Here is a 24,192-nt window from a genome sequence, read left to right on the forward strand (position 1 = left end):
ACTGAGCAACAATGGTAGGGTAGATGATAAGAACTAGTAGTCCTTCAATCTACTTCAACACCTAGTAGTACTCCTGTTGGACTTCTTTAGACTTCTCCATTATGCTCTCATTCCAAGTACCTTCTTTCCACCCAAATCCATTCCACCCCTTTTCAACTTCCTTTTGTGTGCTGTCTTCCATTAGATTGTAAATTCCTTGAGGGCAGAGGCCATCTTTTTTTGTATTTCTGTCCCAGAGTTTTGGACAGTGCCCAACCAATAGGTCTTTCAGTAAATATTTAATGTCTGACTGATCTACTGAAAAAATTATAGTTGTTTGCTTCCAGTTCATCCAAGTAGTATGAGCAGCCATGTTTCTCTTTCTACCAGCTTTCTGGGATAAGTTCCTGATGGACTGGTATCAAAAGAGGGGCAAAGGATATTGGCTATTGACTTTGCTACATTTTCTTTATAGAGCTGCCCAGAATTCTTTCATTATTCATCCTCTGAGGATAATCATAAAAGCAAATCTCATTTCTTTTTTTCAAAGAAATTTTTATTGATATGCTTTGTTTTTACAAAGCCTAAATTTCCCCCTTCATGCCTTTGTTCCCCTCCCAGAAAGCTATCCCATAAAACAAAGAAGAAATTTCCATAGGGTTTTAATTATTTTTAAAAGTTTTAAATTTATAAATATTATCTCAAGTGATATAATACGTATGAAGAAGGAAGCACAGTGTCTGGCACATAGTAGGTATTTAATATATTCTTGTTCCCTTTTCATTTCCCTTTTAACTAGAAAATCTTCAATGAATCTGAACATTTTCAATTTTTTTTAAAAGCCAGGAAATGGTAATTATATGTGATCTATTACCTATATTTTTTAAATTACCTAAATTTTTTAAAATATATATTGTTTGACATCGTAGTACTTACATTGCCCTGCTCGTCTGTGCCCTTTTCTGAACTTCCTTATACTTTCTTCTAGTATTTTTTAATGTTTCATTAATGCTTTTTTCTGTAATTTCTGCATCACAACAGAAATCTTCCAGCTCTGACCTCTGTGATAGCAAAAGTATAGTCAGACAAAACATTAGTGTTGTAATAGTTGTCCACCACCTCTCCCCCAAGAGGTAAGAAGCATGCTTCATTATTAGTCTTTGGGGCTGCCAATTACATTGATTAAATTTTGTAAGACTTTCAAAGTTATTTTCCTTTACAATGTTATGGTTATTGTATAAACAGCTCTGGATCTATTCACTTACACACTGTATCACTTTGTTCATATTTAGTAAGATTTCTCTGACTTTTGAAATTTCTTATGGAACGATAACATTCTAATCAACATTCTATTCCATATGCCATAATTCTCAATTCACGGGTACTCACAGCAAAAAGTGCTACTATAATGGTTTCGTATATATGAATCCTTTTTCTCTTTAATTTCCTTAGAGTATCTATCTAATAGTGGTACTTCTAGATCAAGGGGATGCTAAGTATAGTGACTTTTGCATTATAGTTCTAAATTGCTTTCTAGAATTTTTAGATTGATGAATTAGTGTTCCTATCCTCTAAAAAAGATCATTTTAGATGCTGATCGGCTTCCACTCTGTTAGCTATCCCTCCTAGCTGTAAAAAATAGACTCGAATACAGGACTACAATCCCCATGAGCCTTTGCTCCACTTCCCCAGAATGCCTTGTAATCTCACCTGGGCCGAGATCGAGAAGGTATTTAAGTTGATTCAAAGGCTTTTGAGGGTCTTTCGGCTGTTTCGGACTTCCGTTTTGGAGCAGAGGCGTCTCTTCAATGATGTGAGGTTATTTTGTCTAGGCCTCTAGCCTAGGCACATGTTTCTTACTTGTATATTTTCTTAATCTTTAACCTTTAATAAACCTCTAAAAAATATAATACTCCTTGCAGAGAGAAACTAATTTCTACCTGCCTCAGTCTCCCCATCTCCCCTAAATTTTAAATGTTACATAGCTTTGTATCATGAAAATCTGATAACAAACCATCTGTGCCTACATTCAACCCATCAATGATCCAAGTCAATAAAACTAAAAGAATTTCTTTATAGAGATAGAAAAAAATATCAAAATTTATCTGAAAGAACAAAAAGATCAAGAATATCAAGGAAATCAATGAAAAAAATGAGAAAGAAGGAAGCCTAGCAGTTCTAGGCGTAAACTATACTGCAAAACTGTAATCATGCAAGAAATTTAGTATTAGTTAAGAAACAAACGAATTGCTCAATGGGACACACAATACACAGAAGCAAAGGAACATAGAAGCATACTGTTTGAAAAACCCAAAGATTTCAACTATTGTGGTAGGGACTCATTATTCAACAAAAATCTTTGGGAAAACTGGAAAGTACTCTATTAGAAACTAGGCATAGGGGGCAACTGGGTAGCTCAGTGGATTTGAGAGCCAGGCCTAAAGATGGGAGGTCCTAGGTTCAAATCTAACCTCAGACACTTCCCAGCTGTGTGACCCTGGGCAAATCACTTAACCCCATTGCCTAGCCCTTATTACTCTTCTGCCTTGAAACCAATGCACAGTATTGCTTCTAAGACAGAAGGTAAGGGTTTAAAAAAAAAAAAGTGGGCATAGGCCTGTGTCTCACATTGTATAACAAGATAAGATTGAAATGAGTACATAATTTAGACATAATGGGTAAAATAAGCAAGTTAATGGAGCAAGGAAGAAATTGCCCACAAGATTATGGACAAGGGAAGAGTTTATGACTGAAGAAGAGATAGGGAATTTTGCCAGAAATAAAACCAATGCAGCTAAAATTAGAAAAGTAGAAAAGTGGAAGATTTTTGTATTAAGTTTCTCTGATAAGAGTTTAATTTCTAAGATATATAGGGAACTGAGTAAAATTTATAAGAAAAAGAGTCATTCCTTAATTGGCAAATTGGGATATCAAGAGATATGAAGGTAGTTTTCAGAAGAAAAAAACCTAAGCTTCCTAGCTATGTGACCCTGAGCAAGTCACTTAACCTCAATTTACCTAGCCCTTACTACTCTTCTTCCTTGGAACCAATACTTAGTATTAATTCTAAGACAGAAGGTAAGAGTTTTTTTTAAAAAGAAGAAATCTATCAATAGTCAGGAAAAAGGGCTATAACTTGGTAATAATGAGAAATGCATATTAAAACAACTTTGATCTACCACATTTTATCCATCAGATTGATAAAGATGACAAAAAAAAAGGAAAATGACAAATGCTTGGAGGACTGACTGTGAGGGAAAAAAAGTACATTAATGTACTATTGGTAAACCTGCAAACTAGCCTGACTAGTCTGGAAAGCAATTTGGCACTATGCCAAAAACTACTAAACTCTGTGTACTCTTTGGCCCAACAATACCATTAGTAGGTCTTATACCTCAAAGAAAAAAGGAAAAGATACATATGTACAAAAATATTTACAGAAGCTATTTTTTGTATTGGCAAAAAATTGGAAACTGAAGTATACACATCAATTGCAGAATGACTGAACAAGTTAAATGTGAATACAATGGAATACTATTGTGCTATAAGAAATGAAAGAAATGCTTTCAGAGAAACCTGGGAAGACTTATATGAACTGATGTAAAGTTAAGTGAGCAGAACCAAGAGAACAATTTATACATTAACAGCAATGTAAACATAATCAACTTCAAAACTTAGCAACTCTGAAGGGCAGCTAGGCAGCACAGAGCAGCAGGCCTGGAGATGAGAAGTCCAGGGTTCATATCTGGTCTTAGACCCTTCTGTAAGAATTAAATTAATATTCTTACCCAGTTATTAAATATATAAAGTTTATTAATAGAAAGGGTAGATAAGACTAAAGTTAAATCTCGCTGCCTTACTCTAGGATCTCAAACCATGTGTGCCTCGCCTCCATTAAGTTGTTCCTCTCCCTCCTTACCTGCCTGCTCTCTCCCCGCGTTCATTCAAAAGTTGGGTCAGTCACTGCCCCCTCACTTTTATTGACGTACAGCATGTTCACGGACCCAAAACTTGGCATCCGTAACTGTGTTATGTGAGGAATGTTGACCCATACAGGTCAGGCTGCTCAGGAGGGGGAGGGAATGAACTTCCTTGACATACTTCCTAGGTGTGTGACCCCTCTGCAAGTCACTTAATCGTTTTGCCTAACTCTTGCCCTTTTGTCTTAGAGTTGTTTCTAACACTGAAATTAATCGTTTGAAAAAAGAAGAAAGTATATGAGATGTAGAACAGGGAATGGCTTAAAAGTGAAAAATGTAGAGTTGATTCAGTGAAACTCCAAGAAAATTAAGTATGAACAGAGGTGTCTTAAGTAAGATAAGAGGAGATATAGCATGGAGTAATGCCAGACGGGAACCAGGCAAGGAGCATATTATTTAAAAAACGAAGAAAAAGGATTTGAAAGCAATATGAGAAAAATAGAGTATAATAGTATATTGAACTTTATTGATGGTACAACACCAACATTTTCATAGCACCTAGAAAGAAATAAAAAGTTTCTGACACCCTCACCAGGGTGCTGTGAGTAACAATGGCTTTATAGAAGGAAAAAGGCTTATGTTACAGCTGGAGAAATGGAGATTCAGACTTGTATGAGGTGCACACAGATAATTAGTTGGAAATCAAAGATTAAACCAAGTAGATGGATGATCAATCCTGGACCCTTTCCTTTTTAGCATACTGCCTCTACTTTAAATATTGAGTAAAATTTGCCATTTATCTACCTCAGTAATTCAAAAACTTTTAGTTTAAATTGTGTAGGTATTCCTTTGACTAATACAAATTACAACTAGTCCAACTCTTAGTACAGTGGATTGTCTTCACTAGTTACCATGGCTAGAAAAAAAAAATACTTTATAGACTGCCTTTTAATGAGGACCTTTTAATCACTTAGCTTGAACTGGTACACTTCACAAATGAATTCAGACACCTAGAATTTCAATTATTGGAACCGTAATTTATTAATAAAAGAGAGAAATAATCTACCAGCTGGGGCAGAATTCCCTAATGGAAAACTGCATCAGACTGACATTATAGGATAATTTATATACATTACAGAGTTATACAGGCTCTTATCTGACAACAAACAGACTTTAATACAGGAATGCGAGGTTGGAGACAAGAAGCCCATCCTGGGGTTGTGGTCTAAGGAGTGTTTATCTTCACTTAGCCAAATGTTAGTTTGCTGGCCCTTTGATATTCCTGAAATTCCTCTTTTGTCTCCTACCCCCCCCCCCCAAGCTAAGCAGAAACCAAATAGCTTAATCTCCTCCGAGAAGGGAAACCAGGTCTGTTTCCTAAAAATGTTGACTGGGGTCTATCTGCATCTTTTTAATTTTTCCATCTTTGGTCTTTTGGGGGCTACTTCAGTTAAGCTAATCCTCAGGCACAGAGAAACAATACACTATCAGCCCATATTTGATGACTCTCCATCTTGGTTGAAGTTGCCAAAGTTTGCACTCTTCTGGTATAGCCTTTGAGAACCAAAAGCAAACTCTAGGGCAAGAGGAAGGGTTTTTTTTTTTTAATATTTATTGTATTTTGGGGATTACATTTGAGTTCCAAACTATTTCCCTCCCTCCCACACTAGAGATCAACATTTGACATAGATTTATATGTGAAACTATTCAATACAATTCCATGTATCAGTTCTTTCTGTAGCGGTGGATAGCATCTCCTTCATAGGCCTTTTTTGGTTCACTTGAAAATTCATATAATTAAGAATAATTTAGTCATTCGTATTATCCTTCAAACAATATTGCTGTTACTATATACAATATTCTCTTGGTTCTACACTTTTCACTCTTTAGTATTTCATGAATGTTTCCTTCCTTCTTTCCCTCTTTCTTTTTTCCTTCTTTCTTTCTTCCTTCCTTTCCTTCCTTCCTTCTTCCTTTCCTTCCTTCCTCCCTCCCTTCCTTCCTTCCTTCTTCCCTCCCATCCTTCTTCCCTCCCATCCTTCTTCCCTCCCTCCCTTCCTTCCTTCCTTCCTTCCTTCCTTCCTTCCTTCCTTCCTTCCTTCCTTCCTTCCTTCCTTCCTTCCTTCCTTCCTTCCTTCCTTCCTTCCTTCCTTCCTTCCTTCCTTCCTTCCTTCCTTCCTTCCTTCCTTCTTCCCTTACCTTCCCCTTAGAATCAATACTGTATATTGGTTCCAAGGCAGAAGAGTGGCAAGGGCTAGGCAGTGGGGGTTAAGTGACTTGTGTAGCAGTTAAATTTAGTTTCTCTGCTAGAAGTATTATATTTTAGAGGTTTATTTAAGATTAAGAATTAGAGAAAATACAAAATAAGAAAAGCACATGCATAGGCCCAGAGAGCCCATTCATCACCACTCACATCTTGCCTGCTAGGTGGGGAGCCGCATCTCCTTGGAAGCGGAAGTAGGAAGAGGGGCTGGTAGGCTTACAACCAGTTTAAATAGAAGTTTTTTATCTCACCCAGGTGAGGATCTCAGTGAGATTACAAAGCATTCTGGGAAGTGGCCAAGGACTTCTGGGGATTGGAGTCCAGGGCTCAAATCTCCATTTTTACATTCTCCTGTTTGAAGTTTCCCCAAAAAGGATCATGAAAACAATCAACTTAAACATTACAACAATTTGAGGATAAGAGGGAAAAAAACAAAAGCAAAAACAAAACCAACAATTGCTAGACACATTGACAAAAAACCAATTAGGGGAAGTCCCCTTTGGCATGAAAGTATAGATACAAATAAATGTTCAATCAATCACATCCAAAGTTCAATTTTGATCTTCTTGTGCAGCTTGTGGTCTGGAGGCTTCTTCATGGTGTCTTCTCCAAATGGTTCAGTTTCTGGATTCGGAGAGGTAGTATCTTTCTTTACCTAAAATTCTTCTTAAAAGGAATTTAAACTTTGCAATTTAAAATAATATTTTTACATTTCCCCATTTAAGGGGTGATTGAAAATACAGGATCACTTAGGGATGCATGGCTGAGGTATGAGGCATATGAATCAATTTGTAAGAGAAATTAAAAAGACATCAGAAAAATCCAAATAAAAAAGAAAATTTCTGGATGAAAATATAGACTATCAAAGTCTTATGTGTAAAATTTCTAAGTAAAGGAAAAGTAAATCTAAAAACAGGTCCTTGAATCAGGGCCCAATTAAAATGATCTAAGCAATGATGCATTTACCCAGTCAGTAGCCAGGACTACAGAAAGTTACCACTATGAAAGACAGAAAAGGGACAAGATTATAGGAGCCAGGTAGGAGCCAAGGTTTGGGGGTACTCATCTTTTCAGTATTTTCAGAGTGAGTGTGGACACAAGGAAAGCCTATGTCGTAACAATATTAAACATAGTAACTTTGAGTCTTCATACTAGGTTCAAGATCTTTGCATTGACTTGGGAGTGCATCAATCCGTCCTGGATTGGCTTTTCCTTGGCCCTGTTCAATGGCTCTTTTGTGTGTATCTTGTCCTGGAATCAGACAGAATTATTAAGCAGTCCCATAATTTTTTTTAAATAATTAGTGGCATCATTTTTATAGTCTCAAGCTTTTGGGGCATGCATTAGTATTATAGCAAATATATTTTAAACATATTACTGCAAATCAAAAAAGTTAAAGAAAATCTTAATGCTGGTGACATGTGCTTCTAATATAAAAAAGGAGAGAAAAATTATTTAAAAACTGAAATAATATATTGCACATGCAATAAAAATATAATAGAGTTTTTAAAATTCAAAAATATAGCTTATAATCATTGACACACTGTGTCAGCTAGGAAATATAGAATACAAGGCTTTCTCACCAAAAATGAGATCCATTTCCTCTTCATCTCTGGCCATGATCCACTGTGAGTATAAGCAAATGAATTGAGCAGTAGTATAAATATGTAGTTATCAATATCCCCAAAATTCTCAATAGCCCAATTAATTACAATAGCAAACAAACACACTATCATATTTCACATAAGTTGCTGTATGGCATTTTAAAAGCCTATGAATCAATGGATATTTGTCACAAGTTTTTGCAAATGTAGCAAATCTTTCAACCTTGGTAATAAACACTTTTAAACAAAGTAAAACTTATTTTGGGTTAAGAACATCATCAAGAAATCTAGATATCATTCTAGTGGAAGTAAAGTAGTGAGCTGAAGAGTATAAATGAGAGATGCTCCTTTTTTGGAGGCTTTTTAGGGCTACAAGTGCCCTGAGATTAACTGCCCAACTTCCATTCACATGCAAGAAGGTTGGGGTTATAATTGTAATTCACTTCAGCTACTAGAATGGGCCTTATACCACATGTTAGGGGCAGGCAAAATAACCAGAGATTGTTAAGAAAAAATTCTAAAAATCATTTCTAGAAAAAACCCTTAAAATCAATTGAGATATTTATCACATTAAATTTTCTAAAGGTTGTTATACAATTGTAACCAGTTCTGATGAAGTCCATCTATCCTCTATGTGACAATTTACAAAGTCAAAAATAGAAAGCCTGTTTTTTTAAAATATGGGCTTAATTACAATGATATTTGTTCAATATGGTTATAGGGGGAAAGCAACAGACTATAACAGTAGTTAAAACTCAGTACATTAAAATGATTCAGTGTAACAGAATAATATCGAATGCAGTAATATATGAACTTAAAATCACAAAGTTAAACCATAAACAAAACAAACAGTAAAATGCAATAGAATACAGAGATTTGTATAAACCATTGGAGTCTGAAATGCTTTAAAAATATAATCTCCAGTCTCTTTGAAGTTCCTTGGGTTTTTATCTATTTAGATGCCTATTGTCAGAAGGCAGGAGATTGGTAATGGTTAGGCAATGGAGGTTAAATGACCCGTCTAGGGCCACACCGCTAGGAAGTCTCTGAGGCCAGATTTCAACCAAGGACCTCCCGTCTCTATGCCTGGCTCTCAGTCCATTGAACCACCCAGCTGCCTCCCCAAAATTGCAGGGAACTGAATTTTTCCCCTGAATCACATGTGAGGTAGATGAAATTATCAATATAGTTAAAAGATATCCTTTTAAATCAGTCATGGTTATAAGTTCCAGTTTGGAAAAATCTCCTTCCTCTTTCCCTTTTTTCCCTCTTCTGTGATCCACCCCCGTTTTTTTTGTTTTTGTTTTTGTTTTTGTTACCAGCTGGTAGAAGTGAGTCTTGGGCCTGGGGTGATAAGCGGTCTGCTCTGAGGTCAGGGTTGCTGGGCCGGGATCAGCTGGGCCAGGTGAGCAAGAGAGAGGCCAGGAGCAGGAGCAGGCAGCCGGGGTGGGCAGGGAGGAGACCAGGTGAGCGATCTGAATGAAACAGGTCCAGATTATAGGCAACAGTAGCTGGGCCAGAAGGGCTGGGACTAGGTGATAGATATTGAATCAAGAAAGTCTGAATCGGATGGCTGTCAGCAGGGGCTGATCAAGATGGTTTTCTAAAAAAGCATCTTGGAGAAACATGGCTTAGAAATCATTATCTAGGCTATCTTTCTTTTTTTTTTTTATTTGAGAAGTTCTTATCCCTTCATGGTCGCCCATAACTGTAGCAGTTAAATTTAGTTTCTCTGCTAGAAGTATTATATTTTTAGAGGTTTATTTAAGATTAAGAATTAGAGAAAATACAAAATAAGAAAAGCACGTGCCTAGGCCCAGAGAGCCCAATCACCACCACTCACATCTTGCCTGCTAGGTGGGGAGCCGCATCTCCTTGGAAGCAGCAGTAGGAAGAGAGGCTGGTAGGCTTTACAACCAGTTTAAATAGAAATTTTTTAGCTCACCCAGGTTAGGATCTCAGTGAGATTATAAAGAATTCTGGGAAGTGGCCAAGGACTTCTGGGGATTGGAGTCCAAGGCTCAAATCTCCAATTTTACACTTGCCCAGGGACACATAACTAGGAAATGCCTGAGGCCAGTGTTGAACACAAGATGTCCCATCTCCAAGCATGGCTCTCTGTCCTCTGAGCCACCTACCTGCTTCTCTCTCTTTCTTTAAGATTCAAATTAGATATCAAAATGAAGCTTTCCTGATTTCCTCCAATTGTGAGAGCCCTCTCTCCCAAACTTTTGTTGTTTAGTTATTTTTTCAGTCATGTTCAACTCTTCCATTTGGGGTTTTCTTGGCATATAATTCTAGTTTTAGTAATTTTAGAGTGAGAAACTTGCTACCTCCCCAAATCCAGAAAATGAACTTTTTGGAGAAGGCACCATGAAGATGCCTGCAGAAACCTCACACTACACCAAAAGATCCAGAATGAACTCTGGGATGTAGTGAAATTGAACTGTGGGGAATTGAACGCATTTAATTTGAAAGTATACTCTTATGCCAAAAGGGACTGCCCCCTAATTGGGTTTTTGTCAATGTGCCTAGCAAGCATTGGTTTTGTTATCTTTCTCTTTTATTTCCTTCTTATTAAAAAATTATTGTAATTTCCCCTTAGAAAGTGCAATGTTGTATGTACCTCTAGTTATAGATCTTTAGAGATGTAATTGGTTATGTGTACTGATTCCATGGGAAAACTAGTAATGTAAATCTGGGAGATTTCTACCTGCTTATTTCCCATGGGAATCATAGGGGGGACTGTGTAATTGATTTCTGTACCCTAGAACTCCAATTCCCAGCATCCCATATTCCTGTTCACATTGCATGCTGACTAGGGAGGATATAAATTTGGCATAGCCCTGCCTTTCACTCTCTGCTTCCTGTAATCAGAACAGGAGAGCTTAGTCACATGGTCTTAATTTTGTTAGGTAATTGGGTTTTTTTACATCTATTTCATTTTTTATTCCTTCTTATTCAAGTGATCATTAATAAATTTTATAAAATATAATTCTTGGAGTGTTGGATATTAATTCAAATTCTACACAAAGATACCATTTGCTTTTCCAGCTCATTTTACAGATGAAGTAACTCTCCCAAACTACCTTGTATTTAACTGCATTGTATATATTTGTATTTATTAACTTTATGATTTTTTAGATAAACTTATCTCTTGCATTAGAATGTAAACTCACTGAAAGTAAGGATTATTTCAATCTCTATATTTGTATTCCAGGTGGCTAGCATAGCTCCTGGTACATAATTGGTGTTTAATAAATGTTTGTTGATTGATTCATAAACGACTACTGGAAAAGAAAATGTTCTTTTACCCAACCCATTGGTAATAAATCTCTCCACATTGAACTAGGCTAGTCCTCAGATGACAGACATATGGTTTATTCCTAGGCTCATACTTGAAGGTTTTCCACTTCAGTAGGACCTATAAGAACTTACTCTTTAAAGGCACAGTCTCCAAGAGCTACAGACCAACTCCATCTCATACTCCAAAAGACCTTTTAAGTGGCAGTTAACCTGTACTGATACCAGAAGTGTAAATTCAAGAATATGATTCTTATTCTTCAATTTCTTTCATATCTTTTAAAATTCAGCTACTCAGTTGCTAGCTACAGTCTCAAAGGAGAGTAAATGACTTGCTGCCAATGTATTGGTCAGATTGTGCCAACCTTTGTATTTTTGTTCTCTCTAACTCTGGATTGTGAATAGGTCATGGAGTTGGGCAGCAGTGAGAGACTTCTCAATTCCCATGTCTGACTAATGACCTTAACACTAATCCAGGAAATTCAGATGGCCTCAGGAATTCAACAAAGTCATTTTCTCCCTTTCTTTCTTTTCCTTCCCCCCCATTTTTTAAACTGAAGTCCAGGGATTCCATCAAAAGCTGCTTCCAATCCACAACTCTTTGGCATCTTTACTGATTTTCTATTTGGCTCTTTCTACCCATTTAATACTTGGAATATCACCAGGATGGGGGTGAAGAAAGTGGCCTATAATAGAATTAGCTTGTCCATGGGACTTTTGTTTTTTATTGATGGACTGATTTATTGGGCTGACTAACAAAACAAAACAAAAAAAGGCTCCAAAATTTATGTAAGAAAAGTTGCCAAGGCAACATGTGTGCCAAGTTTTTACCAAGTTGCATAGCTCAGAGAGCCCCAGTTCAATTCAACAATCTTAGGCAGAAATTAGACTTCCTGTAGTACTGCCTGACTTTAACTGCATGGAATAAGATTCTCTCTGGTGCCCCATCCCCTTATAACCTCTTTTTGTGTCAGTTGTGTCAATTAGCTTCTACACTCTTTGAGATCAGGGTTTATCTTTCTTTTTCATATATTCATGCCCCTAGTGCTTAGCACAATGTCTGACATATAGTAAGTACTCAATAAATGTTTCCTGAATTGAATTTACTATAAGGATACTGTGTAATTAGTTTCTGTACCCTTGAAATATGATTCCCAGCACCCCACTTCCAAACCCTCCTTGCCTGTCCACTGGCAAGTCACCACCATTACAGGAAGAAAAGAGAGCAAGAGGCAGGGCTCCACCATACTTATATCCTCCCTACATTAGCACATAAAATGAGCAAGAAAGCGGGATGCTGGGAATTGTTCAAGGGTACAGAAATTAATTACACAGTACAAAGTGTGAAGATTGGATTTAGCTATCTCCTAGATAAAATTGTAATCTCCTGATTGTAACAATGAAGGTATTTAGCTCTTCCTTTATAGTGAAACTAGAATTGTAAGCTACAATCTATTTTTAGATTTTAACTACAGAAAGGTGTTAAGTAACTACAAAAAGTGAATTAACCACAAAAAGGTGTTAAGTAACTACAAAAGGTGAACTACAAAGAGGTGTTAAGTAACCCAAAAAAGATATAGTCTAACCAAAGAAGGTGAGAACTAAAGAATGGACAGTCCTGGAGAAAAGCATTTGCTATGATTGGTAGATGTGAAAATTTAGAGGAGGTGACACAAGAGAAAAAGTTCTTTAAATAGAGGGAAAAAAAGACTGAAGAGGCATTTGGATTCAGACATTTGGATGAATTGGACAGAGTAGGGTCACCTGGGCTTGGAGTGAAGGATCAGTTACTCGGAGCTGAAGGGAAGACGGACATTCGTAGATTTGGAGATTCATTTGGACATTCGGGCACTGACTCAGAGAAGCGACTGGAATACAGACACCCAGACTTCTTTTAGACTGTTACCCTTGGTGAGTGAAAAGCTAACTTAGTGACTCCACCTTTCTGGAGGCATGAAGCCTCCAAGAAAGGCCCAACTTCTTGAGACTCTCTTCTCCTGGCTAGGGCTTAGAAATTCTAACTTGTATCAGAAGAAGCCAGAGTTTTTTTTCTCTCTGTCTCTCTGTCTCTCTCTCCCTCTCTCTCTCCTTAATATCTTCCTTCTATTGTAAATATTATAAATAAACTACTATAAAATTCCATTTACTTTAGTAATTCATTTTGGGATTTAGAATTAAATCCCTGGTGACCACCTAATGTATATATTGAGTCCAACCACAATTTAAATTTAACAAAAGATAGATATGAATGATGCATTAATTAAGCACTTATGATAAACCACAGTGTACTAAGTGCTGCAAATAACAACACAAAAACAGTCTGTTTTCCAAGAGCTTCCATTCTAATAGGAGGAAACCACAAACATAGGGGAGGTATGATCATAGAGGAGTACTTTGGCCCAGAAAGTTTCAGGGATAATGAGTGTGCCCTAGGGGAATATACTGATGTCCCCCTTTCTAGGGACAATGGCAACTGACTTGATAATGGTTCCAGAACTGAAAAGGGCAAAGGGTGCAAAGTGATTGGTGAGGTTATTGAAAAGATGGTTAGGGTATAGGAAGTATAATGAGGCATAGCTGGCACCTCCTTGAAATGGGAGAAGATGAGGAAGGCAGTCACCAATCTGGATAGCTTCCAGGGCAGAAGCTAAGAGATGAAGAGATGAAAACCTTTAGGACATGGCTGTGGAGATGAATACTATATGACTCATGTTTTACTTTCAAGGACATCAGGGGACAAAAGATAAAAACAGATGAAGCCATATGATACAGATATGGATATGGAATCAGAAACTCTGGGTTCAGATCTTAGCTATGATGTTATAGAACTTCAGATGAGTAACACATTCTCTGGGCTTTAGTTTCCTCATCTGTAAAATAAAAGAAAAAATAGTAAGAAAAGAAAATAAGAAAATAGACTAAAAAAATCTCTTAGGTCTATATCTATATCTAAAATCTTATACAAGAAAGTATGAAATAAGCACACACAAAATTATAGGAAAAGTATTTATGAAGTGCCTGCTATACACACACACACACACACACACACACACACACACACACACATATATATATATATACACACACACATATATATATATATATTAACATAATATATATATATATATACATGACACTCTGTGAAGCCCGTAGGAACACAAAGAAATATTTTTAAAAATCTGTTGTTACTGTTAAGAAGGAGAAATAATAGAACAGGAGGTTCTGTTGCTATCTATACAACTTTTAGCTGTTTCCTTGGTCTTGGGAAATTTAGGTGCCTCAATTTTACCCCTTTTAAGAAACCCCCTTTACTAGGCACACTTGTTTTGGTTTGAACTATAGACTGTAAAACTATTTGGGAACCCTAGTATGAGTGCCTTTATTTGTTTTAGAGGCTTCTCTTATTATGTTAAAGGTCTCCTGGGAAGCCCAGCTCTTAGTATGGTCCTTTCCCTTTGTAATTGTTATAGTTGACTGCTCCCAGATACCTCTGAGGCTGACTGCAAACCATTTTACAGCCCGCTTGCAGTTTGTCTATGAATGCTTGCTCTACCTAGTTCTCCAGAAGGTATAAAAGACCCCCAAGTTCTGTGCCTCTTGGGAGCTGGCATCTAGCGAGGTGCCTTCTCCCAGGGATATGTCCCCAGAGTCCCTAGGGTGCAGGCCTCTTGTAGATTTTGGCACTGGGCTCTGTGAAGTGCCTGAATACTGAACCTATCCCTGTTCCTGATTGAAGACTTGGGATTTTCTGACTACTTTGGTAGTTGTGTGTTTATTTCCAAGTTAACAGTCTCAAAGTTTACTTTTCCGAGGAGACGTTATTTTTCCAAACTCACAGTACTTGGCTATTTTACATACTTCCACACGCATAAGCATGTGTCAGAAAGTTACTGCAGTAGCCATGAGTTCAATCAATGAGTGATTCATATATTACATAAGACTAATTCAATTACCATGCTGGGTAATTAACATAGGTCCTTCCACTGGAGTGACTGGGAGCACTAAATTACAGAAGGGCAACATCTAGTATTCACTAATGAACTCTTTAATACTAGATTCTAGAATTTTGCCAGGAATCAATCAAGTTTACTGGCCTATAGTTCACAGATTCCACTTACTTTTCCTTTTTTGAAAATCAGGACAAGATTTTCCTTTCTCCAGCCATATAGTACCTTTCTTGTCCTCTATGACCTTTACTCTTTTAAAAAAAAAAAAAGATTTTTATAGTTATATCTTATTTTTACATTGCCCAGATTTCCCCCTTCTTCTTCTTCCTTCCAGAGAATCATCCCAAAAAGAAAGAATTTTTTGTTAAGGTGGGAGGGTGAGAGAGAAGAAGGAAAACAATACTGTAAAACTAATGAGTACAAAGAAAAAAATCTGAAATTATTTGCAATGTTCTACATGCCTGGACCTATAACTACAGCTGCTACAAAGGAATGCTGTGAAGTGCCTTCTCCTATCTCTTCTTTGGTGCTAAACTTGTTCATTATAATTACACAACATTCAATTTGGATTGTTTTTGCTGTTCTTTTCATTTATGTTATTGTGGTCATTATAGGTATGGTTTTTCCACCATCTTGCTTACTTTAATGGGCATTCTTAAGTTCCCCCAAGTTACTCTATCTGTCACACTAATGAGTTTTTATAGCACAATATTCCATTACATTCATGTACTTTAATTTGTTTAACCATTCCCCAATTAATGAGCATCTGCCTAGTTTGTTTCTGGTTCTTTTCTACCCCTAAAAACCCTACTATAAAATGTTAGTCTATATGAGCCTTGTATTTTTGCTATTGACTCCTTGGGTCAACATTGGAGGAAGAGAAGAGAATAAATATTTACTGTGCTACGCATTGTGCTAAGTGCTTTTTACAAATATTATATCATTTGATCCTTGCAACAATTCTGCAAGCTGTTATTATCTCCATTTTACAGTTGAGAAAAATGAGGCAGGGTTAAATGACTTGCCGAAGGTCACAGAGCTAATACTTGTCTGGAGCTAAATTTGAACTCAGTTCTTTCTGATTCTGAGCACAGCTCTATCCACTGCACTATCTAGCTGCCTTTACAATCTTTGAGTCAAAGGGTATGGTCAGTTACTTGTACAAAAATATTTATAGCTGCTCTTTTTGTGGTAGCAAAGAACTGGAAATTGAGGGGATATTCATCAATTGCAGAATGATTGAACACATTGTGGTATATGATGATGGAATACAATTGTCCTATAAGGAATGATGAACAGGATGATTTCAGAAAGAGCTGGAAACACCTACATGAGCTGATGCAGAACTAGGGAAACATTGGAAACAGAAACAGCAATATTGTGGAACAATCAACTGTGTGTGGGGGGGTGTGAGGGATTGGGGAATGTAATTCCTCAGTGTTAAGTAAAATCTCAAGGCTGTTTTTCTTTTCTTTTTTTAATTTTTGACTTATCAATCATTTATCATTTTATCATTTTTATCACTTATATCATCATTATCATTTATCATATTCTTTCCTATAATTGTTTAAAATGTATAATTCTTCTCTTGGAAACTATTTGCTCATATCTTTCTAATCCTTGTCTGTTGGGGAATCTCTGTGATTTTGCAGCTATCAGCAGGCTGCTGGTGGCTCAGTGGATAGAGCTAGGCCCAGAGTCAGAAAGAACTGAATTCAAATTCAGTCTCAAACACTTATTAGCTGTGTGATCCATGGCAAGTTATTTTGACTACTGCCTGACTCAGTTTCCTCAACTGTAAAATAAGAATCATAATGGCACCTACCTCCCAGGACTGTTTGTGAAGATCCAATCAGATAATATTTATAAGAAGTTCTGAACTGGCCTCAGAACACTTCCAACTGTGACCCTGGGCAAATCACTTAACCAATTCAGGCAATTCAGCCTACCTCTTACCCCTCTTCTGCCTTGGAATAGATCCTTAATATAGATTCTAAGACAGAAGGTAAGGGGTTAAAAATTTAAAAAAAAAAAAATATATATATATATATATATTTTTTTTTAAAGCTCTTAGCACAGTGCCCAGCACCTACTAGGCATTCACTAGCATACATAAAAGGCAATTTAATATTCTCTTATTGTCTTTTTACTTTAAGAATCAATTCTCTAACAAGGATGCCCATTTTCACCTCTATTATTTAACATTGTACTAGAAACACTAGCTGTAGTGATTGACATGGACACCCAGAAACCCAGGCAAACTATTATCAGGGAAACTCCCTTGCCTTTGCATCCTTGTGACTCTTAACCTAGAAACACCCAATGACCCCAGGGTCCTGAGATGTTTACCCTCTTTTGTCCTCTAGATTTAAGATGGACAAAGAACATTTGAGCAAAGAACAAAAGAGCAAAGACAAAGGACAAAGAACAAAGGACATTCACATTTATGCCTCCAGGCAGGCCCCAGTCAGAAGACCACATCACCCACCAAATGCCTGAGGGACTAACATTCTATAGGTCACATTCTGTAGCAATCCACCCCTAGCTATGGACAAGGGGAACAGTTGGTATGTGCAGATTGCCTTAAAAGAGAGCATGCTCAGTCTTGAGCATGCTCAGTATTGCACATGGCTGGGAAGGCCTCTGACCCTTGACACCAGCTTCCCCCAGGTTAGGCGGGAAAACAAGTTTCTTTGTTCTCGCCTGGTTAAGAGAAACCACACCTATGCCTTGTCATTAACCAATGAGGGTCATCCCTATGTACTGTGTATCAAAGGGTATAAGTAGCCCAGCAAGCTCCGCCTCTCTCTTTTTCTCTTTCAGGCTAGCTGATGGCTGTCCTTGCAGGAGCTTGGCCTCTGGCCAAGCTCCATCTTTAATCTTTCTCTATTCATCTCTCTGACCTGTGTGGTATTAAATGTGGATCTCTGGACTGGTAAAAGCCTTCGGAAGGGTCCTTTGATCAGAGCTTAGCTGTGGCTCATGAAAGATTAATAAAGACTCATTCTGGCCACCTCATATCTCTACTTCGACTCTGTCATCCCCCTCGTGGTATCTAAAATTTCTATCCTATCTCTATCTTCCTACCTTAAAGCTTCTCTCCCCTCTGAGAGAGCTTCACATTCACACCAGGACATAGTATCTAAAGAATATATAAACCCCAGGATTCATGTCTTCTAGGGGACAGCCTTTCCACCCATGTCCCCATGGAGGAACAGTCTTTCCTTTCATGTTGTCCTCCCAAGGAACTGCTCCCCATCTTGCTGTTCCACCTTGCTATCCCCCTGGCCACTCTCAACATTACTTTCTAAATTAATAAATCTCTTTTTGTTTTTAAGCTAAGTTTTGGAGTCTTGCATGCTTGCAAAAGGTATCCTTCCCGAACCCCAAGGGGTATCCTTCTCACCCATAACAGCGATTAGAGAAGAAAAAGAAATTGAAGGTATTAAAATTGGCAATAAAGAGACCAAGCTATCACTCTTTGCAGATGATATGATGGTCTACTTAAAGAATCCTAGAGAATCAACTAAAAAGCTAGTGGAAATAATCAACAACTTTAGCAAAGTTGCAAGATACAAAATAAACACACAAATCATCAGCATTTCTATATATTTCCAACACATCTCAGCAGCAAGAATTAGAAAGAGAAATTCCATTCAAAATCACCTTAAATAATATAAAATACTTAGGAATCTATCTGCTGAGACAAACATAGGAACTATATGAACAGAACACAATTAAAACTAGATCTAAACAATTGGAAAAACATCAATTGCTCATGAGTAGGACCAGCTAACATAATAAAAATTACAATCCTAAACAAATTAATTTTACTTATTTAGTGCCTATACCCATTGAACTACCAAAAAACTTTTTTTATTGAATTAGGAAAAAGCCATAACAAAGTTCATTTGGAAGAACAAAAGATCAAGGATATCTAGGGAAATAATGGAAAAAATTCAAAGGAAGGTGACCTTGCAATCCTGGATCTCAAACTATTCTATAAAGCAGTGGTCACTTGCAGTTCCAGAACTCAAACTATATTATAAAGCAGCGGTCATCAAAACAATTTGGTACTGGCTAAGAGACAGAAAGGAGTAGACTCGGGGTAAGTGACCTCAGCAGGACAGTATACGACAAACCCAGAGAACCCAGCTTTTGGGACAAAAATACACTATTTCATAAAAACTGCTGGAAAAATTGGAGGACAGTGTGGGAAAGATTAGGTTTAGATCAACACCTCACACCCTACACCAACATAAATTCAAAATGGGTGAATGACTTGAACATAAAGAAGGAAACTATAAGAAAATTAGGTGAACACAGAATAGTATACATGTCAGATTTTTGGTAAAGGAAAAATTTTAAAACCAAGCAAGAGTTAGAGTCACAAAATGCAAAATAAATAATTTGGAATACATCAAATTAAAAAGTTTTTGTACAAACAAAACCAATGTAACTAAAATCAGAAGGAAAGCAACAAATTGGGAAGCAATCTTCATAAAAACCTCTGACAAAGGTTTAATTTCTCAAATTTACAAAGAGCTAAATCAATTGTACAAAAAATCAAGCCATTCTCCAATTGATAAATGGGCAAGGGACATGAACAGGCAGTTCTCAGCCAAAGAAATCAAAACTATTAATAAGCACATGAAAAAGTACTCTACATCTCTTATAATCAGAGAGATGCAAATTAAAACAACTCTGAGGTATCACCTCACACCTAGCAGATTGGCTAACATGACAGCTATGGAAAGTAATGAATGCTGGAGGGGATGTGGCAAAGTAGGGACACTAATTCATTGCTGGTAGAGTTGTGAATTGATCCAACCATTCTGGAGGGCAATTTGGAACTATGCCCAAAGGGCAATAAAAGACTGTCTGCCCTTTGATCCATCCATAGCACTGCTGGGATTGTACCCCAAAGAGATAATAAGGGAAAAGACTTGTACAAGAATATTCATATCTGTGCTCTTTGTGGTGGCCAAAAATTGGAAAATGAGGGGATGCCCTTCAATTGGGGAATGGCTGAAAAAATTGTGGTATATGTTGGTGATGGAATACTATTGTGCTAAAAGGAATAATAAAGTGGAGGAATTCCATGGAGTCTGGAACAACTTCTAGGAAGTGATGCAGAGTGAAAGGAGCAGAACCAGGAAAACATTGTACACAGAGACTGATACATTGTGGTACAATCGAAGGTAATGGACTTCTCCATTAGGGCCAATGCAATGTCCCTGAACAATCTGCAAGGATCTAAAAAACACAATCCACAAGCAGAGGATAAACTGTGGGAGTAAAAACACTGAGGAAAAGCAACTGCTTGACTACAGGGGTGGAGGGGATATGACTGTGGAGAGACTCTAAATGAACACTCTAATGCAAATACCAACAACATGGAAATGGGGTTGAATCAAGAACACATGTGATACCCAGTGGAATCATGCGTCGGCTATGGGAGAGGTGGGGGGGGGGGGAGGAAAAGAAAATGATCTTTGTTTCCAATGAATAATGTTTGGAAATGACCAAATAAAATAATGTTTAAAAAAAAAAAGCAGTGGTCATCAAAACAATTTGGTACTGGCTAATGTCAGGGTCTGGGTTTTCACCCACCACCAAGGAAGACTGTAGACAATGCAATCAAGCAAGAGGGTCGTTTATTGTACTGGCGCGCACCAGTGGAAACTCAGCCAAGAGAGTTCTGAGTTCCCTCCTGAAGGCTGGGCCTTAAATACCCTCCAGCATGTATGGCCCCCCTTCCAGTCCTTTATCTGTTACATACCGTTGTTGGAACGTTGCCTACATGTATGGCTCCCCTCAGTCCTTATCTGTTACATACTATTCTTGGAACCTTGACATTTTTATGTTACTGGGGTCTTCTTGGCCTCTAAATTCTAATCTGGTACCCACTGCAGCTGGGATCTTGGCATATTTGTGGTTCTGAACTTCCAAGGCCAGGCTGTTTCCTGCTCAGGCCTCCCTCACTAAGAGACAGAAAGGAGGATGAGTGGAATAGACTTGGGGTAAGTGACCTCAGCAAGACAGTCTATGACAAGCCCAAAGATCCCAGCTTTTGGGACCAAAATCCACTATTTGATAAAAACTGCTGGGAAAATTAGAAAACAGTATGGGACAGATTAGGCTTGGATCAACATCTCACATCCTACACCAAGATAAACTCAGAATGGGTGAAAGACTTGAATATAAAGAAGGATACTATAAGCAAATTAGGTGAACACAGAATAGTATACATGTCAGATTTTTGGTAAAAGAAAGATTTTTAAACCAAACAAGAGTTAGAAAGAGTCACAAAATGTAAAATAAATAATTTTGACTACATCAAATTAAAAAAGTTTTGTACAAACAAAACCAATGTAACCAAAATTAGAAGGGAAACAACAAATTGGGAAACAATCTTCATAACAAAAACCTCTGACAAAGGTCTAATTACTCAAATTTACAAAGAGCTAAATCAATTGTACAAAAAATCAAGCCATTCTCCAATTGATAAATGGGCAAGGGACATGAATAGGTAATTTTCAGTTAAAGAAATCAAAACTATTAATAAGCACATGAAATAGTGTTCTAAATCTCTTATAATCAGAGAGATACAAATCAAAACAACTCTGAGGTATCACCTCACACCTAGCAGATTGGCTAACATGACAACTATGGAAAGTAATGAATGCTGGAGGTGATGTGGCAAAGTTAGAACATTAATGCATTGCTGGTGGAGTTGTGAACTGATCCAACCATTCTGGAGGGCAATTTGGAACTATGCCCAAAGGGCGATAAAAAACTGTCTGCCTTTTGATCTAGCCATAACACTGCTGGGTTTGTACCCCAAAGAGATAATAAGGAAAAAGACTTGTATAAGAATATTCATAGCTGTGCTCTTTGTGGTGGGCAAAAATTGGAAAATGAGGGGATGCCCCTCAATTGGGGAATGGCTGAACAAATTGTGGTATATGTTGGTGATGGAATACTGTTGTGCTCAAAGGAATAATGAACTGGAGGAATTCCATGTGAATTAGAATGACCTCCAGGAATTGATGCAGAGTGAGAGGAGCAGAACCAGAACATTGTATACAGAGACTGATACACTGTGGTACAGTCGAATGTAATGGACTTCTCCATTAGTAGCAATGTAGTGATCCTGAACAACCTGGAGGGATCTATGAGAAAGAACACTATCCACATTCAGAGGAAAAACTGTGGAAGTAGAAACACCGAAGGAAAAAAAAAACTGCTTGATTACATGGGTCAAGGGGATATGACCGGGGATGTAGACTCTAAATGATCATCCTAGTGCAAACATCAACAATACGGAAATAGGTTTTGATCAAGGACACATGTAATACCCAGTGGAATGGATATGGTGGGGGGAGGGGAGGGAGGGAAAGAATATAATTCTTGTAACCAAGGAATAATGTTCTAAATTGACTAAATAAAATTAAAATTAAAAAAAATTTAAAAAGAATCAATTCTCTATTAGCCTATTATTCTTTTGTTTTCTTGATAGAGAAAATAGAAACAAAGCATTCCTCTGTTGTTACTTATTTATCATTGTCAATTTGCCTACAGTAGCAGTCTTTCCCTTCTTGGATCTTCCTCTTTCCTCAGTATATAAAAGAAACTCTCTCTTAAAATCTTTGCTTTTCCTTACCAGTCTCAGAAAATTCTGAACTTTTCAGCATACCCAACACTTCTCCTGCAGGATCATTCTTTTTTATTCATCTTCTATTACCTTCTCTTGCTTTCATCTTCTGAACAAATCTTTTAAAATCCAAGTTGGTTAGTGAATTCTCTCTATGTGCATCTGCATTGGTATCTTTAGATAATTCCTTTTTTTCCCCTCCTCATTGAGATCATTTCTCTTTGGGTCATAATAATTTCATTTTACAATTTCCCAAACTTCCTGGAATTGGAATGTGGGTGCAGGGTCCCCTGGGAGAATCCAAGAATCTAGAGGAATCCGAAGTAAAAAAGAGTATGTGAGGAATTCCTCAATCCTGGACCCTAGGAATGCTGGTGGCAGAAGAAAACCAGCATTGGTGCAACCAACAAGACAACTGCCTAAAGAAAGGATTCTCAGAGAGATACATTTCCTTCTTTTTCCCTGCATTTCCCCTAGTTTTATAATAAGGGTTTTAGCATGACTGTATACCTTTATCTTGCTCCTCAAACACCACTAGGTTCTCTGAGATATGCAACTCACCCACCTCTGTGATCTGGACTTAATATGTCACAATGTGCTGGAGGCCATCATACCCTGACTGATTGATAAGGACACGGTCCCCAAGAAGGAAGGTCAGCAAAGCTGACCCCAGAATGAGGGCCCCCTGCTAATCCCCCTTTGTGACTTCTTTCCCCAAATTTTCCCCACTAGTAGACTTATGATTATTATTTTCTCCCCAATACAGGAGAAATAACATGAGAGCAAATACTTATAGGATCAATAAATATATACCCTACTTTAAGCCCCCTAGGTTTTAATTACCCCAAAAAGATTGCAATTATAGAATAAAAGCCCAAAGATTACTGCCCATGACCCTTCCTTTTTCAAGCACAAGATATGCTCCAAGGCCCTACAATAAATACCAGCTGAAAGATCCAATACTATAATGAATCTTGTCCTACAGTTATGAATGAATCTGTTGTTGCTAGGCACTTCAAAGTAACTCAAGAAAAACAGAACTTGTAAATTGAGGAAAACCCTAAAATTGATCTGCTTTAAGTCCTCACACCTAGATACGAATAAGTTTTGTTGTTCATCTCCCAAGCAATTATGATGGATAGTGAAAGCTGACCAAAAGCACAATGATCCTCTCAGCAGGTCAAGGGGTACTAACCTACAAATGGCTGTATTCTGTAAACCTCAAAATTTCTCAGACTTATGAATGTTAGGGGTTTCCCCCATTGGGGAATCTTCTACTTAAAAAAATTCCCTAGCAGATAGTGAGAATTCTACTTGAATGTGAGGGCTCCTTGCCTTGGGAATATCCCTACTCCACCCTACTTAGGACTGCTTTAGGACAGAGAGCTCCTTGAGAACAATAAAAGTGCTTTGACCCATGCTTATGGAAGGGACAGGAAGTTCTTTGAGTCATGACTGTTTTAGAATTGATACAATGGGATACTAAGTACCTATAAAGGTGGGGCAACTTGTAAACTAC

The 24,192-nt window shown here is 37.5% G+C and overlaps 1 long non-coding RNA gene across 1 annotated transcript; it reads right to left on the reverse strand.

Annotated features, from left to right (window-relative positions):
* Positions 1-7,673: 7,673 nt before the first annotated feature.
* LOC130455484 (uncharacterized) lies at positions 7,674-23,170 on the reverse strand. Its single transcript, XR_008913481.1, has 3 exons — positions 22,683-23,170; positions 9,086-9,241; positions 7,674-7,788 (listed from the first exon to the last, which is right to left on the reverse strand). It is a non-coding gene; the product is annotated as an uncharacterized LOC130455484 (long non-coding RNA).
* Between the last annotated feature and the right edge of the window lie 1,022 nt (positions 23,171-24,192).

The sequence above is a fragment of the Monodelphis domestica genome, chromosome 7, assembly GCF_027887165.1.
Source record: "Monodelphis domestica isolate mMonDom1 chromosome 7, mMonDom1.pri, whole genome shotgun sequence".
NCBI classification, from domain to species: domain Eukaryota; kingdom Metazoa; phylum Chordata; class Mammalia; order Didelphimorphia; family Didelphidae; genus Monodelphis; species Monodelphis domestica.